A 15,068-nucleotide genomic window follows, 5' to 3' on the forward strand; every position below is an offset into this window, starting at 1 on the left:
TTTAAAAATAAACAAGTATTAGTACTGGAATGACTTTCAGCAAGACAATTTCAATTGTCTTGCCGATTGTCATTCTAGTATAAAATAAATTAAGTATTTTAAATATACTGAATAATTAACATAAAAACTGTTAAAAACACATAAAAAAAACACAGTTTATAGAAAATATTACAATTTACAGAAAACTGAAATGAATATGGCAGAAAATATTTACATAATTAAAATAATTAAAATAATTAAAATATTTCAGAGATAATAATATTTTTAGTCCAAAAATAGATTTCTTTTGAATTTTAACAAATAAAATTCATAGAAAAATATTTTTAGAGAAAATAAAATATTCTGAGACATTAAAATTAACAAGTTGAGTAAATAAATAAGATAAGATAATAAAAATTACATAGAAATAAGCAGGAAATTTTGGAAAATGATAAAATAAATTTGCAAATGAATTTTTCATTTATGAAAAATTCATTTGTAAATTTACTCAAGAACAGATTTCAGATATTGACAAGTTTAATCACTAAAGCTATTCAACATACCCAATTTACCAACTAATTTGGTAAATGTGGATTCATCAAAAGGTTTAGTGAAAATATCTGCTATTTGATCTTCTGTTGGAACAAAAAATAGTTCAACAGTACCATTCATGACGTGCTCTCTAATAAAATGATACCTGATGTCAATGTGCTTGGTCCTTGTATGCTGCACAGGGTTGTTGGTGATGGCTATTGCACTTGTATTGTCACATAGAATAGGTATTTTGTTCAATACAGAGCCATAGTCCCGTAGCTGATTCCTAATCCACAAGATCTGAGCACAGCAGCTTCCAGCAGTAATATATTCAGCCTCAACCGTTGAATTTGAAACTGTTTGCTGTTTCTTGCTGTACCATGAGACTAGTCTGCTACCTAGGAATTGACAACTCCCTAAGGTGCTTTTCCTATCAATAACACTTCCTGTGTAATCTGAATCTGTATATCCAACAAGGTTAAAACCAGATTCTTTAGGGTACCAAATACCTAGATTTGGTGTTCCCTTAAGATATCTTAAGATTCGTTTAACAGCAACGAGATGAATATCTCTAGGATCCGCTTGGAACCTTGCACATAAGCATGTAGCATACATAATATCTGGTCTACTTGCAGTAAGATAGAGTAACGAGCCAATCATACCTCTGTAGCTTGTGACATCTACCTTAATGGAGTTTTCACATGGTCCAAGCTTGACAGTTGTAGTTGACGGAGTCCTTGCTGATGCAGAATCCTCTAGATTGTACTTTTTGAGGAGTTCTTTGAGATACTTGGATTGACAAATAAAAGTTCCATCTAACCTTTGATTTACTTGTAATCCAAGAAAGAACTTTAGCTCTCCCATCATGCTCATTTCAAATTTGCTATGCATTAACTTAGCAAATCTCTTACAGGGATTATCATTAGTAGACCCAAATATTGTATCATCCACATAGACTTGGACTAATATAGTATCATTCTTATGCTTTTTAGAAAAGAGAGTTTTGTCTATGACACCTCTAATAAAGCTATTTTCAATAAGAAATTCATAGAGAGTGTCATACCATTTTCTCGGAGACTGTTTGAGTCCATAGATAGCCTTGAAAAGAAAGAAGACAAAATCCAAATGATCTGGATCTTCAAAACCAGGAGGTTGCTCTACATATACCTCTTCATCCAGCTTTCTATTCAGAAAGGCGCTCTTGACATCCATTTGATAAACTTTAAAGTTAGAGAATGCTGCAAATGCCAAAAATATCCTAATGGCCTCTAGTCTAGCCACTGGAGCATAGGTTTCATCATAATCAATGCCTTTAGCTTGAGAATACCCTTTAGCTACCAGTCTTGCTTTGTTTCTTGTAACCACACCATCTTCATCTAGTTTATTCCTGAATACCCACCTAGTACCAACAACTTTCTTATGTGTAGGTCTAGGTACCAGTTTCCAGACTTGTTGATGTTCAAACTGATTGAGTTCATCTTGCATAGCAATCACCCAATCTGGATCAGTCAGTGCTTCCTCAATCTTCTTAGGTTCCATCTCAGAAAGAAATCCTGAGAACGGACACTCATTTTGAGTAGCACGTCTAGTTCTGACTCCAACATCTGGATTACCAATAATCAACTCAAAAGGATGAGCTTTATTCCAGACAGTCTGTCTTGGAAGATTTGATCTTGATGATTCGCCTTGAAATTCATTGGGATGTTGTGTCCTACTAGTTGATCCTTCAGCATCTCCCCCTGAGTTGTTGCCATGTTGACTTGAAGATTCTCCATCAGTAGCAGTGGTATCTCCATTGTTGCCAAAGTTTCCATCACCATTACCTTGAGTATCATCATGATTAACAGGTTCTTCACCAGCAACAACCTCAGGTTCTTGACCATGTTCTGATTCTGAATCTGACATATCATCAAACTTCAGTTTCTCAAAAGGATCTTCAATTTGGATACTAGGGAGTTTAGTGTCATCAAATGTAATATTGACACTTTCAGTTACTTTATGTTGATCAATGATATACACTCTGTATGATCTTCTTCCATATCCAACAAAAATACCCTCATATGCCTTTGCCTCGAATTTACCACGACGATCATCTCCATCCTTGAGCACGAAGCATCTGGCACCAAATACATGAAAGTATTTGATAGAAGGTTTCTGTTCATTCAAAATCTCATAAGGACTTTTCATGAAGTCTTTGTTGATTAGAGTTTGATCTGAGTATAACATGCAGTATTGACAGCTTCAGCCCAAAAGTACATTGGAAGACCTGATTCACTTAACATCATTCTTGCAGCTTCAATCAATGTACGATTCTTCCTTTCTACCACTCCATTTTGCCGAGGGGTTCTAGGAGCTGAAAATTTTCTGGTAATCCCTTTGTCTGTACAAAATCCATTGAGAAGTGAATTCTTGAATTCTGTTCCATTATCTAACCTTATTGCTCTAACAGGGACATTAGAATCTAACTCGATCAACTTGATATGATCAATCACAACTTGTGGTATTTCATCCTTAGAGTGAAGGAATAAAACCCACGTATACTTGGAATAGTCATCAACTATCACAAGACAGTAACACTTCTTTGACATCGAAAGGACATTAACTGGTCCAACTAAATCCATGTGCAATAATTGCAGAACACCAGTTATGGAAGATGTGTCAGTGCCTCTGTGACTTGCTTTCTTTGACTTTCCTTTCTGGCAAGCCTCACATAGTCCTTCTGGGGAGAATTCCAGCTGAGGCAGACCTCTGACCAATTCTCTTTTGACAAGAAAATTCATTGTTTTGAAATTGAGATGAGAAAGTCTCTTGTGCCATAGCCAACTCTCATCTGACGATGCCTTTGCATAGAAACAATTGACTTCAGGATTGCTTCCAGAGTTCATGTCAGCTACGAATAGATTTCCTTTCCAGATTCCCATCAAGGAGGGTTTTTCATTTTTCTTGTGCAGAATCTGACACTTCAGCTTGTCGAATAAAATATTGTAGCCGTTGTCACAGAACTGACTAATGCTAAGCAGATTGTGTTCAAGTCCTTGCACAACATACACATTTTCAATGATAACATTTCCAGCTAGCAAACAGCCATATCCCTCCGTTAAATCTTCGCTGTTATCTCCAAAGGTAACCACTGGGCCAGCTTTCTCAACCACATTTGATAGCAGGGCTCTATCTCCGGTCATATGTCTTGACGATCCGCTGTCAAGAATCTACACTACCGGTTGTACCTGTTTAATGCCCTGCAATACAAATGGATTAGACCTTCTTCGGAACCCAAGCTTGGCTGGGTCCGGCATACTTGTAAAATTGGCCTTTATCAGTCAAAACAACATTCTTAATTTTAATGTTCTCAACTTTCTCAATGACTGGACATTTGACCTTGTGAACAGCCTTGACAAATTTATGTTTAGGCTTAGGCACAAATGTCTCCTTTCTAGCTTTAGGAGGACTAGCAGTCTTAGACCTATCATGCTTTCTATTATTCATATGCTGACGAGGAGTAGTCTTATCATTAGAAATATGCTTACCATTAAAATAAGCATACATCAAATTAAAAGCACAAGACATACAATCAGGAACACCACATGCTTTATGAGAGGGATTAACAATAGGCAACTTATGCATGGTAGACATGACATTTGTGTTATCCAACTCATGTGTATCTGAGTTAGTCTCAGTTGCTTTCACAACTTTGACTGGAACCTTTGACACACTTGACTTGGAGACAGCTTTCTCATTAGCATGATCTTCAGCACGGATTTCTTCTTGAATAATAAATGAGGTCTCATCAAATGGTTCAGCAATTGATTCTTTATAGAGGGGTTCATCAACACCCTTAAGCACATGTGGTACTTCCCTGCCTTTAGCACAAACATGAGGAGGGGAGTTTATGCCTAATTTTCCAATAGCAACATTGTAATCATAACCTATTCCAGATGTTTGATTAACAGCTTGCTTATTGTAAAACTCTTTGGACTTCGAACAAGAATTAAAGTAAGCTTTAACCTTAGCCTCAAGACCGGTGATCTTATCTTTGAGAATAGTTTCGAGTTGTCTATAACAGTCAACTCTATTCTCTAGAAAAGATACTTGTTCTTTTAATTTATCTTGATTAATGTGCACAAGTCTTAATTCATTGACCTCTTTCTCAAGGTCTTTGATTTGTTGATTTAACAATTCATTATCACGACGAGCACAATCTAAGGAACCTCCTAGATGATAAACTAATTCAGCATCAGTAAATTTTACCTCTTTTCTTGACGATGAGGTGTTTGCATCACTAGCCATGAGAGCAAGATTCCCAACTTCTTCATCTTCACTGTCAGTATCATCCCAGCTTCTTCCCTTTGCCAGGTAAGCCCTTTCAGATTTACTTTTCTGATTAGAATCGTAAGAGTTCTTCCTAACTTGTTTTGGCTTCCTGCATTCTGTGGCAAAGTATCCCAACTAATTGCAGTTGAAGCATCGAATGGTGCTTCGATTAACCATCCCTGTTTTATACCCACCACTGCTGGTGTTAGAGGATGAAGATCCACCTTTCTGGAATATGTTGTAGTTGGACTTGTACTTGAACTTGGGATTCCTTTTGAATCTGACATTTGAGAATCTCTTGACAATCAGGGCCATTGACTCATCCTCCAATTGCTCCAGTTCTTCCAAGGAATAAAAATCATCTCCTGATTGATTTATAGTAGGAGGATCAAATTCTGCTACTATCACATTTTCTTCAACCTTGGAAGACTGTACCATTCTTTCTGACTGTTGAGATTGTTGTTGATATTATGGTTGTTATTGTTGTTCATCAGCTACTAGAGCAGTAGACGTGCTGACCACTCTTCCTTTCCCGTAAACTTCCTTCTGCTGAATCTGCTCCAACTCATAAGTCTTTAACACACCATAGAGCCTTTCCAAAGAAATCTCACTCAGATCTCTTGCTTCTCTTATGGCAGTGATTCTATGTTCGAGATGAGTTGGCAGTGTTAAAAGGAACTTTTTGTTGACCTCCCTGATGGAATAGTATTTACCATTAATGTTCAGGTTATTGATCAATGTATTGTACCTCTCAAACACTTCAGTGATTCCTTCTCTTGGATTGGATTTAAAGTATTCATACTCAGAGGTTAGGATTTCTAATTTGTTCTCCCTAACTTCCTCTGTACCTTCATTAATAACCTCAATAGTTTCCCATATATGTTTGGAATCTTTACAGTTCATCACATGTCTATTCATCAAGGGATCAAGGGAATCTACTAAAATTAATTGAAGGCTAGCATCCAGGGAGACTTCTTCTTTTTCAGCAGGAGAAAAATCCTCAGGATCTTTCACATAAGTTCTTGCTTTGGTAATCACCACATCATTTTCTATTACCTCTGGTTCAATAACCATCGGAATTTTAGGACCCTTCTTTAACACTTCCAGATATTTGGAATTTGCAACTTGTAAAAACAATAACATCTTCTTCTTCCACATAACATAATTTTCTTTATCGAATAGTGGAATTTTAACGGTTCCAACTTTTTGTGTAGTCATTATGAATTTTTTGAGTGAATAAAAAATTCAAGGAGTGAAAGAAACATAAAAGTCTAGGATCTTGATTTGTACGTTAATCAGAAGGCTCTGATACCAATTGTTAGGTCTCAATATGTTTGTAGAAGGGGGGTTGAATACAAACAATACCGTTTAATCGAATAAAATGCGGAATAAAAAAGGTGAAACAAAATTCAAGTTAAATAAAATTATTATAAAACTTGAAAGGTGTTACAACAACGGTATCGTTTACTAGGGATTAATCTCAAATTAATTTTTACAAATCTAGAATAAATTCGACATGAACTTTTTCTATTTTTGCAATAAAAAGATCAAATGCTAAAAGCAATTTGAGATTAAGTTCTAGGGATTTCGATCCGCTAGATAGTTACACAAGAACAAGAAAAGTATTTCTAGTGGATTGGATTTAACAATAAATACTAGAAATAAATGATCTGTGAATTTGCAATAATTTCTCTGCAGGTTTCTTTTGTTCTGTGTTCTGCTGTTGAATATTCAATTCCGTGTTCTGTATGATTAAAATGAATGTTCAGCTTCTGCTTCTTTTATCAACCAACCGAACGAAAATGAACTGGCATGACAATCTCTTTGGCTCAGCAAGACTTTCGGTAGGACTATCTTTTAGAACTAGCAAGAAAATCAGAATGAACTAGCAAGACTTTCGGTAGGACAATCAGATTGTTTTTGCTGAAAATAAATAGATTTAAATCCTATAATAATTCTGGTAAGACAATCCTTTTGAATTAGCATGACTTTCGGTATGACTATTGATTGTCATACCGATTGTCATACTAATACAATCAGTTGTCTTGTTGAATTAAAACAGATATTTAAACCAATTTAAATTCTGAAAATTCTTAATATTAATTCAGAATTAATTAATCAATTAATTCAATTAATCAAATAAATTAATCTTTGCAGATATAATTTATTTTCTTAATTAAATTATATGACTTAATTAATTAATAGAGAATTAATACTAATCTTGAGCAGCATCCATTCTTCTGTATATCTTCTGAAAATCACTGAAATATATGAATCAATTCCACCACTTCAATGTTGACTCTCGATGTACTGTCTGGTTCATGAGTGACTAACTTCCGTGATGTTTCTTCATGCCTTGACCTTGATACTCTTGATTTTCTTCAGACTAAATCCTTGTAATTAATTGATACCCTGACGAGATCTCTGTCACTTGATTAAATCCACAATCTTGATTTATATCACTGAGGCTTGATCAATTTCTTGAGCTTCTTCTAGTGAATTAAGTCATCAAGTCTGTAGATGAACAATGTTATTTAATCCTTTGACATATGTTACTCTGTGAGATCTCTCTGACGATAGATCCACTATTTACTTATTACATTCTTATTTGAGTTGAGTTAAATCCTCGAATAAACAAATAGGCTATAGCATATGCCTTTCAGACTCAAACCTTTTCTTACTTGAATCTGACTTTCTACACTCATTTGCAAAATGCCCTGCTAAGCCACATTTGAAACATTTGAATTTTGATTTATCCACCATATTTCTATTTGGCTTGGCTGCTCCAAAGTTCTTTTTGAACTTGAGCTTGGCAAATCTCCTGGAAAGAAATGCTAGGTGCTCATCAATGTCCTCCATGTCATCTTGGCTCAATGAATCTTCACTTTCTGCTGCAAGCCCCTTGTCCTTACTCTCATAGACCTTTGAAGTTGATTCTACAGCTTCCATCTTCACTTCCTTCTCCTGTTCCAAATCAGCAACTAGTGCAATGGATCCTCCTTTCTTCTTTCCTCTCTCCATCATTTCATCCTGCTCTATCTCAAGCTCATAGGTCTTCAGGATGCCATACAGTCTCTCCAAAGTAAACTCTTTATAATCTTGAGAGTTTCTTAATGAGACTGTCATTGGTTTCCATTCCTTTGGAAGAGATCTAAGGAATTTCATATTAGAGTCTTTAGTCTGATAGACTCTTCCATGCAACTTAAGAGCATTTAGTAGTTTTTGGAATCTACTAAAAATGTCAGTGAGTGACACACTTTCCTCATTGTGAAAATGCTCATATTGCTGAATCAAGAGCTGCATCTTGTTTTCTCTAACTTGCTCAGTGCCATCACAAATTATCTGTATAGTATCCCAAACTTCCTTGGCAGTTTTGCAGTTGATAATGTTATCAAACATGTCTGCATCAACTCCATTGAACAGAATGTTCATGGCCTTTTTATCCTTCCTGACTTGTTCAATGTCAGGATCAGACCATTCGTGCCTTGGCTTTGGAACAGATGGCTCGTTTCCTGTTGCAGCTCTCATTGGAACGTGAGGGCCTCTTTCTATGCAGTCCATATAGGCCTCATCTTGAGAAATCATATGAAGATGCATCTTTACCTTCCAATGATGGTAATTATCTTTATCTAGAAAAGGAATCTTGACTCCAACGTCTTTCTTGTTCATCTTGCTGAATTGTTTTGATCTTTAAACTCTTTGTAGATTAAGAGCTTGCTCTGATACCAATTGTTAGTCCCTTAACAATATAGCAAGAATTACAGAAGGGGGTTGAATGGAATTCTTGAACCTTTTTCTCAAAATAAAAATGTTCAACTCGAATATAGATATAAGTGTTTTGATTAGCACAATGCGGAATAGAAACTTAATTGAATCAAAACATAAGTAATTAAAAACAAGAGTCTTTAAAAACTACCTGGTGGATTTAAACAATTCTACCAGAGATATATATTATATATCGAGAGGACTCTGTGTGCAGGAATGCTCACAACTGCTTACAAATTGAATTGCTGAGAATACGGGAAATGCTAATAATTCTTCTTACAAAGATTTCTCTGTTTTTGTGTTTCTCAGCTCTCACTTTCTATTTGCTACATTCTTGGTTTATATATCACCAAGATTACAAAGTCAAAAAGACTGAACAATTATAAAAACTATCAGTCTTAAGCTTTGCGGCTTTTCGTCCTCTATTACCCGGTTAATGGGCTTCCACAGTAGATTTGTATACATCTCGACGGCTGTGCTAAGCTTTCACTGTTCAACTGCTATTTGAATTCTTTATTAGTTGAGTACATGATCATCCATCGGGTTGTTGATCATCCGTCGGGTTGTTGATCATCCGTCGGTTGCTTTGTAGACTATCCGTCGGGTAGCAATCAAGCATATGACTTCATTTCACTTATACAGAATTACAAGACATCATTTATGTACAATTAATCAACCTATTCTGCATATCTAGTTAAAGTCAACATGACTTATATACTACTACAAATTCTATACAAAGGTGTATACATAACTGTGCTACAGACTTATTATAACATAAGCTACTCACTCGATGGATAATAAGTTAACATCCGTCGGGACTATAATGAGTTATCCGTCGGGACTATAATTCTTATCCGTCGAGTGCTACATTATTTCACTAAGTAAAATCTACTTAGATGTTTTGTTTATGAAATCGTCAAGTACACAACATATGCACAACAATGTGTATTGGTTCTATCGGCTGTATGTTACTTTATTATTAATTATCTGTTGTTTATTGGTGTATGAAAATTATTTGTAAATTTATTTGTGGAGCATCATTGTTTTGTTTTACTTCTAAAAATGGTTTTATTGAAGATTTATTTTCATAAATATTTGGATTATCTCTAAAATTTTTTTTTTGTGGTTTTATAATTTCAATCATTATTTTTGGCATTTTATAAAATTTAGAAATCAATATTTCATTGATCATTAGTTTAAATTTCTTCCGAGATTTTCAAAAATTATTCTCGTAAATTTCGGGTTATTTTACACGTAGATTATTCGTTAAAAATTTGCAATAGCTTGTCATAATCAGATACTAAAGAAAAGAAACCAAATAAGTACACTCAACCTCATCTCCTGCGCTGTCTCTCTCTCACGCGTGTGTATCTCTCTCTCAATTTCTTCTGTCTCTCTCAATTCCTCACCTCTCATCTCTCTTCGATCTTATCTCTCGCTCTCTTCTCAATTTTTTCTCTCTCGCTATTCTCCTGTTTCTCTCTCATTTTCCTTTTCCTTCCCCTTCCTCTATTCCCGTTTCCTTTTCCGGTTTTGCTCTTCCCTCCGGTAAGCCGTCACTGCTCTATTTTTCCGGCGAAATCGCCACCCCTATTCACCTTTTTCTTCCCGTAGTTTATTTAGTTTCTTCCTGGCACAATCGTGCATCTGTGTGTGATGGGGTGTGTGTAGAACCTCTGTGTGTGGTGTGTGTTTTTGTTGCCACCTGGGATATTTATTTTTCGGTCTCTGCTGTATTTTCCGGCCATATGTATTTGAGCATGTTGTGCGCGTGTTTCCTTGACCGGATTGAGATTCTATTAATTGTGTTTCATTTTTATTTTCTATAGGAAAATAATTTGATTAAATTCATGAAATAAAAAGATTTTGTGCTGGAATTATTAATTAATTGGTGAAATCCGCGTAGGACGCCCGATATAACAGGACCCCTAAATTTTACCTCCGTCAGCGATGAGCCTCGACGAGCCGACGCTGAACGGTGATGAATATTTCTAAGTCCTACGAATAAAAATATAAAATACGAATAATAATAATTAATAATTGAATTTGTATCGGTGTTTGGGAATTACAGAATTGTGGATTATTGTTGTGATTGTTGTGATTGACGTCGATTATGTTTCGACGGGATAGTCCGATAAATAGAGGAAACGTTGCCTGATTTCCGAGAAATTAAATTACGGAAATATGAGAAATGTATTCTGTAAGCATCGGGAACGTCGAACAAATATATATATAAATACTTTATACGAAATCTGTTTGCATGTCGTGGTGAAATATTTTGCCAAAAATATCCAATAACCCTAATTTCCAAAAATGACGGGTATACGTATTTTCTGAAAATGAATACCGAACCGACTTTCGAGGACATGAACCCTAATTGATACATGTATTAAAATAATATGTATGTTACGAGTCAGGTTTTGTTAACGTACGGGTAAATTATTAGCGAGGATATGTCAAGCATATTTGGATGTTTAATTTAGGGTATTTCGGTTCTGTAGGTCCCAATCCAAATCCCGAGCATCCAGGTCGGTTCAAGGCTAGCCAGTAATGGTTGTTAAAGCTTATTGAGGCAAGTACCCCTGACCATATCTTTTATGGTTCTGTAATATATTAATAATTGTTGATTTAAATTATGTATAGGAACATAACGTTTTGAGTTACGTATCCCCTGTATTTAAAAATGTTTTGTTAGTTTATGTTTTGGGGAAAAGTAACTTCTGAAAATGCCTATCTCTAAATTGTGAATAAATCGGAAAGGTTTTGGAAAGTGTGTTGTGATAGAATTGTTATAAAAAGAGATAGGTATAAGTGGTTGAAAACTGGATAAAATAGATCAGATAATTAGATGAGCGTGCGCAAGGGCCCGTAACGGCCAGGAAGATGGTGTAAGAGGCTTAGTTGGTTGCGCACCCTATTTAAACCGCTTAGTCCAGCGTGTTAGAGACCTAGCTAGTCTCTGAGTTCCGAAATAAACTTTGTGGGATGGCAGATGGAGCCGCCCGATGATGATAGCCTGATCAGCTGTCTCATCATTGATTATACAATATATATATTTGAGCGAGATTTTGTGATTCTCATAACGGAACAAATGATTTTAGGTCCCCGTAACGGGACAAATGGTTTTGTGGTTCCTTTAATGGAATAGATGAGTTAAAAATGAAATCAGCATGCTAAAACTGGACTCGGGTATTTGCACAGCACACGACTGATGTTATTGTTTACAGAGCATGCTAGTTGTTGACATCTAGTTTATATCCGATTTACTTGTTTTTATAAACGAGTTATGAATTCTGTTCCTATAATTATTTATTATAAACTATTTTTCTTGTTATTCATATAATGGTCTGAGCGATTGATTGATCACTCTTATAAAATGTTTTGTATAACTATATTGCATATGCATAGGAGACCCTTCTGTCATAGGAAGGGCCTGATTCCAGATCCTCATGTACCAAGCTCCTTTGAGATGGTTGTGTCAGACCAGGTGTAGTCTATGAGTTGCTGTAGAAAGTTTGGTGTGTCTGGTTGATTTAAATAAGTTGGTTTGTATTAAGTGTGTAACCTAAATCATACTTGAGCCTGGAAAAGATCTTGTGAAGAGGTTGTGTTTATATTGTAATAAGAATGAGTTACTTGTATTATATTTGTGATTTGATGTGTTAGTGACGTCAACTCCTGACCCCGGGGTTGAGGCCGTCACAGGTTGGTATCAGAGCTACAGGTTTAAGTCTATGAATTAGGTTAGGAATAGAGTCAGAAAGGTGTATAATTGGTGTTTAAAGGTGTAAGTCAGCAACTCATATAGAGGAGTAAGTTTAAGAGTCTAGTCGAGGGTTCAAAGGCGTAACCCTGGCATATATTGAGGATCTTGGAACTGCCTTGATCTTTAGTGTGTCTCCCTTGTGTATGTGCTATGGGCATCGGCCGATAGAGGTTTTTAGTTATCCCTCTCGCGAGAACGAGTCCGATCATGTGAGTTTAATTAGTATGTTGCGATAGTAGTCAGCGACTGTTATGAGTGTTGGCTTATGCTGTTAGTATTCCACTGTTATTATTGTTGTTACTTTTATTGTTGTATTTGTAGCTGATTTTGTTAAATTTAGCCACTCATTACAGTCAGACCCCAACTAAATAAGGACAGGAATATTTTATTGCGGCAACATTCTCTTGACGCAGGAAAATGTTGCTACCCGGGGGCAATTTTTTTTAAACTAAAACTATTTGTTGTGTTTCAGGAGAATGTCGCCCAAGAAGAATATCCCATCCAATTCCTCTAATAGAGACTCTGATGGGGGCCCAGTCAAATGCGTTGCTAGATTTACTGTGCCAATAGTCTAATCAAATGGCTCAGCAGCAAGAACAATTTCAGCAGCAGCAGCGACAATTTCTGTAGCAACATCAACAACAACAGTAGTTCATACAACAACAGCAACAACAAATCCAACAACAACAGCTGCAGCTTCAGCAACAGCCTCAACAAAGAGAGGTGAACCAAACTATTAGTTTTAAATCTTTCCAGTCGGTAAAGCCCCTAGAGTTTAAGGGCGAGGTGGACCCTGTTACGGCCAAAATATGGCTAAAGGAGATGGAAAAAGCCTTTACCCTCACTCAAGTAAGTTATAATCTCAAATCGGACTATGCGAGTTATTTTCTAAAGGGTGAAGCAAATTATTGGCGGGAGTCCACTCATGCCTTGGAGGGAGAAGGTCTAATTTCTTGGACCAGGTTTATTTTTGGAAAAGTATATTCCATATTATTTGTAAAATCAGTTGGAGGTTAAGTTTCTGGAATTGAAGCAGGGTGAAAAGAGTGTGGCGGAATATGAGGCCAAGTTTACGGAATTGGCTCGATTGGTACCTGTGTATATGAGTACTGAAGCTCAGAAAGTGAAGAGGTTCCAGTAGGGATTGAAGCCAGAAATCCATCGTGGAGTTGTAGCCTTGCAGCTAAAGACATATCCTTCTATAGTTCAGGCCGCTCTAATAATCGAAAGTGATCAGAAGTTGGCTGCCAAAGAAAACGGTGATAAGAAGAGGAAGTCTGAAGGTGTTACTAATGAGACGAATCAAGGAGGATCCGGTTAGAGGTTTCATAAGCGATTTGGCCAAAATAGGAATAAAAGATTCAAGAGACATACTTTTTCCCAGGCTAGACCTACTACCACTTAAGTTGCTTCCACTCCAACCTAGTCGGCCAATTCAGCGGTGGATTATAAGTTATGTGGCAAGAAACATAGTAGTCCGTGTAAAAGGATTGTCCAGTGTTTCAAATATCAGCAGAAGGGTCATTATGCATCAGAATGCAACTCAGAGAAACTCGCAGTTACTTGCTATAACTATGGTAAGGTTGGACATCTTGCCAGGTTTTGTAGGACAACTACTCAAGGTACTGTGTACCAAGGACCAGCATCCAGCACAGCTAGAGCAAGAACCTTCAGGATGACCAGGGAGTTGCTGATTCACACCCTATATACCAGTTCTATGCCTTTCCAACTCTATTCCTAACCTAAATCAGGGACTTAAACCTGTAGCTCTGATACCATGTTGGGAAATGAATAACACACAAAGGGGGGGGGGGGTGAATGTGTTTTACTATTTTTGGGCTTTTATTGAATGTTTATGGTTGATCAAAATAAATTAAATCTTGTAGTGAGATGTGTTCATGCAGAAATTAAACTTGCAGAAAATAAAGAACACGGATCTTCAAAACTCACTCAATTTTATATTAAAATTAAGACTGTTTTGCTACAAAATTTTTAGGCTCTTTGTTGATTAAGAGCTTAGCTTCTCCTTGAGAGTGTTACAAGAAATTTGATCTAAATTGTTACAACTGGCTTAAGGACCAGCGTTAACTTTATAATTCAGTTAACTCCTGGTTTACACAGTGTACAATAAGACATGCTATTAGCTTTTCTAAACTATCACTTGTCATTTCTATTTATAGAAAAGTAGATCTTCCATTTCTGGCTTAGCATATCTTTAGCATCCTGTGATAATTTTAATCTCCCTCTGTCAGTTAATCTTCACCATTGATCTTGCACATTCTTCAAGCTGCTTTTTGTAGACTTGTCAATCTAGCTGTTTGGATTGTATGTTGATTGTTAATCTTGAATATTGGACTGGTCTGTGATTTTGTACTTTGAGAGTTTTACTCGAGATCTCCAATTAGGCACATAAAGATCTTGACATCTCGATAAGTATAATGACTTATCGAGATCTCCAATGCTCTAGTGAATTTGACTTATAGAGGTCTCTGAGTTCTCGAATGAAACTTTAGCTTGCCGAGATCTCTCAGCATCATGTCTTCACTTTGTCTTGTCGACAAATTAGAGTTCTTTAGTGAATTTTGACTTATCGATATCTCTGAGTAGCAGACTTAGACTTATCAATAACTCGGAGTTCTCTAATGAATGTAGACTTGTCGATAACTCTGAGTTCTCTAGTGAAGAAATGACTTGTCGATATCTCCAACCTTAA

Source organism: Apium graveolens, chromosome 10 (assembly GCF_009905375.1).
Source record: "Apium graveolens cultivar Ventura chromosome 10, ASM990537v1, whole genome shotgun sequence".
NCBI classification, from domain to species: domain Eukaryota; kingdom Viridiplantae; phylum Streptophyta; class Magnoliopsida; order Apiales; family Apiaceae; genus Apium; species Apium graveolens.